This window comes from Tupaia chinensis, unplaced genomic scaffold (genome assembly GCF_000334495.1).
Source record: "Tupaia chinensis unplaced genomic scaffold, TupChi_1.0 Scaffold000270_2, whole genome shotgun sequence".
In the NCBI taxonomy this organism is placed as follows: domain Eukaryota; kingdom Metazoa; phylum Chordata; class Mammalia; order Scandentia; family Tupaiidae; genus Tupaia; species Tupaia belangeri.
This window is the reverse complement of record NW_006159751.1, coordinates 1,433,320-1,439,028: the sequence shown is the minus strand read 5'-3', so window position 1 is coordinate 1,439,028 and position 5,709 is coordinate 1,433,320. Positions and strand designations below refer to the sequence as shown.

The 5,709-nt window shown below is 40.4% G+C and overlaps 1 pseudogene; it reads right to left on the bottom strand.

The window, feature by feature from the left end:
* Positions 1 to 4,337: 4,337 nt before the first annotated feature.
* Positions 4,338 to 4,703, bottom strand: LOC102474224 (60S ribosomal protein L31 pseudogene; annotated as a pseudogene).
* Positions 4,704 to 5,709: the final 1,006 nt, after the last annotated feature.

The following is a 5,709-nucleotide window of genomic DNA, read 5'->3' as shown; positions in this document are numbered from 1 at the left end:
GTATAAGAAAAACTTTCAAAAAAAAAAAAAAAAAAGAAGAAAGAAAAAAAAAAGGCTGTAAAGGCACTATGAGAGAACCTATTCCTCTTTTCAGTTCCTTAATGATATCCAATATAGGAGAATGCTATGAAATGAATGTTGGTGTCCCTCAAAACTCGAATGCTGGAACCTGATACCAGTGTGATGATAAGAGGTAAGGCCTCTGGGAATTGATCAAGCCACCAGGGCTCCACCTTCACTAATAGGGTTAGTAGCCTTAGAAGAGAGGTTTGAGTAAGCTCCCATGCCCCTTCTGCCATGTGAGGGCACAAGGACAGTACCATCTGTGGGAACTCTCATCTGGTGCTGAGTCTGTGGATGCCTTGATCTCGGACTTCCTAGCCTCCAGAACTGTGAGCAGTAAGTTTTCTATTCTTCTTTATAAACTGTTCAATTAAGGTATTTCACTATAACAACCAAAATGAATTGAGACAGGGAGATTTTCTAATAGTGAAATTATTAGGTCATCAGAAAAATTATGACACATTTTTGCATAGGAAAACATGTCATGACTTTTCCAAAGACCCAATAATTTGTGGTGCATCTTGTCTTCAATCACTTTTCTTGGAGAGGTTTTTTTTTTTTTTGCTATAGGGCGTGTGCGCTCGCCATACAGACAGAGAGAGACAGAGACAGAAAGCAAGAAATCACCCCCCAGGGGGAATGGCCACGCCGCAATCCCTTCTCCTCCATTCTCCTCTCAGGATCTTGGGCATGCATGTACACGTGCCTGGCATGAGTTTTAAGCCACCGGGTCTGGGATGCGAACCACGATCAACTACATGGGAGTCCCGCGACATAGCTATCACGCTAACTGCTGGTCCCCTTCAATCACTTTTCTATCTATCATTTTCCCAGTTAATATATTAATTTCAAACCCAATTTGTTTTGCTTATTCAACAGTATCATGTAATAATTTTAACCCATTCTTTTATGACTGTTAAGTTACATCTTTTTGCTGTTTTTAAATTCAAGATATTTTTCTTCTTGTTATTCATCTTTTTGCTATTGTAAATAGTGCTGTGATGAACATTTTTCTGCATGAATCTTTTTTTTTCTTTTAGAGATTTTTTTTCTATAGGGCACATGCATCACCCCCTGGGGGGATGGCCACACCACAACCCCTTCTTCATTCTCCTCTAAGGATTTTGGGCATACATACATACACACCCAGTGTGAGTTTCAAGGTACTGGGTCCAGGACTTGAAGCACAGTCAGCCATGCGGGAGTTCCGCACCTTAACCAATAATACCACCTGCTGGCCACATTGCATTAATCTTTCTCTATGTAAAGTAAGTGCAACACAGAAATTGTTATACTATGACTGGGTAATTTTTAGTATTTTGAAGTGGGAATTAGTGAATTAGTGGCCTGAATGTGGTAAATTGTGCTTCAATTGACTGTATTTAAAAAGAGTAGGCTAGATCCAGGGAGCAATGATAATGTGTTGTTCAAGAAAAGCCAGATCCCACATGGCAACTACAGTTTGGATTCCTGACCCTGCAAGCCTAAAACATGTGGGGTATACATGAGTGCCCCAAATCCAAAAGGCTGACGACCTGGAAGAAAGAGATCATGGTGTGGACAGATCCCATGAAGCGCTTTCCTCTCTCCCTCTCTCATTCTCATGTGCTCACATACATACTGGATCGTGAATAAAGAGGGGAAAACAAAGGAGGTATTTTTTGTTTGTTTTGTAGGTTTTTGCCATAGGTTGTGTGTTTTTGCTGGAGAGAGACAGAGAGAGGGAAAGTAAGAAATTGCTCTTCAGGGGGATGGATGGCCACACCACAATTCTTCCTCCTCCATTCTGTTCCTGGAATTTTGGACATGCACACACACTTGCCTGGCATGACTTTCAAGCCACTGGGTCCAGGACTTGAAATGTGGTTGATCATGTGGGAGTCCAGCACTTTAACAGCCATGCCACCTGCTGGCCCCAAGATTTTTTTCGTTTTTAAAAATAGGCACAAACATTTGCCTATCACCATCACGGATGGACTCTGTGTCCTAGAGAATAATTGGGCATATGTCCAGCATCCAGGGTTGTAAACTGCCCTTTTACACTTTTCCAGGGTATGAGGAAAGACAGTGGGTGGGGGAAGGCAGGAGAGTTTAGAGGTTCTGTAGTGACCTGTGCCTGGCAACCTGCTACCTGCTCTGTGGCCAGGAAATACAGGAATGTCCGCAAAATCATCCGAATATCATTCTTTATGCCTTTCCAATTAAATGACGTGTTAATGAAGGTGGAATGGCCTGCAGCTCTTCAGGCTCCTTCATCCTCTTGCAGTTACCACAGGACTGTGTGGTTGTAAAAGCTGGGAACCTAGAACAGCCAGGTTTAGGCCAGCAGACCAGGCCATGGCTGGGGTGGGAGTAATCCCCTAGCTTAGCACCCAGGACCTTCAAAGGACAAGTAGTTTGATCTAAAAGCTCTTAAGTCACGCTTTCTAACACAGCTGCTAGAACACACACCCTGTAAACAGGAAATGCCTTAGGAAGTACAACTGAGTTCGTCTTATTTTTATTTTTAAAGAAACTATTAGAAAGCCTGGGCAGGGGGTGACATTTATCTGGCAGTACAGTTAACAAGCTAGAGCTGCTCCCTGACAGTCCAGATTTTATGCTCTGGGCAACTGTGTACCCATGGCTGCTTAACAGGAGCTTCAATATATCCAAATTAATCTATAACTCACTGTGCCTTGTAAAATGAGTGTCTCAGTCAAGGGAGTTGTAAGTTACATAGCTCGTTTTGCTGTCATAGAAAAAGAAAAGGTTTACTGAGCCCTAAACCAATATTTAGACACCTCTCTACTTGAAATACGGAAAATTTAGTACTGGGCATAAGGAAAGCAATGTAAAACAGAGGATAAGGGGAGACTGCTGCTGAATAGCATTAGGAAAGGCTGAAGTTAAGAACTGCTAACTTTTCTAAAACACTTGCCTGCACGACAGCTGTGTCTACTCCTGCCCCCTGATCCTGCCATGTACCATTTGTTTCAGTCGCATGGCTTCACCAAGCTGTTTCACACCTCAGGGCCTTTGCATGTGCCCTGCAATGTCTGAAATGCTCCCATTCCTCTCTTTTTTCCTCTTTGTTTGACAAATTCCTGCTCATCTTTCAAGGCTTGGAGTCCCAGATCTAGTAGTTTGAGAAACATGTCAGGTACATGTGCACGCATGCCCAAAGTGCCGAAAGGAGAAATGGAGAAGGGGTTACAACATGACCATTTCCGGTGGGGGATACTTTCTCACTTTCCCTCTCTCTCATCTTTCTGGAGAGCACACAGGACTTCTGACACAAACATACAAACAAGAAATCATGTATAAAGTACTTAATGTAAAGTAGACTCTTAATAAATGTGACTTTCCTTTTTCCATTCCCATTCTCCAAGAATTCTCTGAATTCTTGAGGGAGCATCATTTTATTAAAAACTTAGAGTATGAACCTATAGTTTTTCTTCCTTTCTTTCTTCCTTCCTTCCTTCCTTCCTTTCTTTCTTTCTTTCTTTCTTTCTTTCTTTCTTTCTTCTTATTTTTATTTTATTTGGTTTTGCCATAGAGTGTGTACACTTGCCAGAGAGAGACAGAGAGAAGGAAAGGGAGAAATTATCCCTTGGGGGCATGGCTATGCTGCAATCTTTTCTCCTCCATTTTGCTTCTGGGATTTGGCGCATACACACACACTCCTGGTGTGATTTTCAAGCCACCAGGTCTTGAACTTGAACCATGGTGGGCCATGTGGGGGACCAGGGCCTTTGTCACTACATTATCTGCTGGCCCTGACTTGCGTCTTCTGAGTCTGTAGTATCTACATAGTGTTCAAATTCTTTATGCTTTTGGTATTCACAACAGGGTACCTCAAATTATGGTGTTTTGTCATGCTGAATACTTTGAACTAAAGGCGATTGATTGGAAGGCCTCAGACTCAAAATATCTCTGACCTTTCCTGCCTTCCTGTATCTCACCCTGAAGTGAGTCATAGAAATCAGATTCCTTTTTTCCAAGCTGCTGTAATTTTAAACTTCAATGAAATAAATGTATTATTCTTTTCTCTTTTTAAAATTTGATTTTATTTATTATCATATTTTTTAGATTACATTTAATCACATATATCTTTACAGTGTATTTCATTTCCTTTACCATGCGTATCAGTCAAGACAAAAACATTACTATCCACATCATCATCATCAAATAGCTTTTTATCATTTTTTCCAGATTGTCATTATTGTTGTTTATTCTTAGTCTTATTATTATTATTTTGGTTTTATAACTTTATTTGAAAATCAGCAGTTAGTTCTCATCCACATTGACTGTAGATTTTTGAAAGTGGTAACAGGTACATAGGTCACCAGAGTGTAGAGCTTGTTGGGTGAATCTTCATCCTCGTTTCATTTTCTGGACAACCACACATGGGTTCGATATGGGACATTCCTTATTCCTTTGGCCCACACAGCTTTGTTGAGCCTGGTATTAATACGCACATCTGGAGTCACTCTCTCTTTCATGGCAAATTTCTGATTTTCTCTGAGTGCCCAAGTGGCACGTTTCTTGAAACCCACTCCATGGATGCGCTTGTGAATGTTGATGGTGTATTCCCGGGTCACCACCTCGTTGATGGCAGAACGGCCCTTCTTCTCGCCACCCTTCTTTGCAGGAGCCATTCTTCCAGGCCTAAGCTGGGAAGCTATTCTCATTATTTTTAAACATTCAATCACTATATATCATTTGGGTTGTAAAGAGAATTTACCCAACATGAAATACTTCTCAGACTAGAGAATAACATATATATTACCAACAGGTAATAAAGCATTACTTTGTCTCACTAATGTCATGCTTCTTTTTTAGTTCTCTTGCTATCCTTCTCTATACTCTTACCTTCTCCTCCCTCCCCATTCCACATTGTCTTCAGCATTCATAACTATTTTCATTGCTTTTATGCCCTCCAATATTTAAATCTCTACCATAAAGTACGAATAGTCGGTATATATTAAGTGGATACATACAACATCTTTCTTTTATATCCTGGCATGCTTCACTCAGCAATATATTTTCCATATTCGACCACTTTCTATCAAATGCCAGGGACTTGTTTTTTTCACAGCTGAATAGTTTTCCATAGAGTATATGTGCCACATTTTTTCCATCCATTCATCTTTTCGTGGACATTTGGGTTGGTTCCATGTCTTAGCGACCGTAAATAATGCTGCAATAAACATTGATATGCAAGTGCTTTTCCAACTGAGCATTCTCCTGTCCTTTGGGTAGGTACCCAGAAGTGGGATTGCTGGATCAAATGGTAGTTCTATTTGTAGATCTTTGAGGAAACTCCATATTGTTTTCCACAATTGCTGAACCAGTTTACATTCACACCAACAGTGTAGGTGAGTTCCCCTTTCACCACAACTCTGCCAACATTTATCACTTTTTATATTTTTAATCCTATCATAATATAAAAAGTGATAAATGTTGGCAGAGCTGTGGTGATAGGAGTTAGGTGGTATCCCATTGTAGTTTTTTTTTTTCCATTATAGTTTTAATCTGCATCTCCCTTATGATGAGGGATACTGAGCATTTCCTCATATGTTTTTTGGCTGTTCATATGTCTTCCTTAGAGAGACTTTTGTTCAGCTCATTTCCTCATCTTTTAATTGATTAGATTTTTTTTTT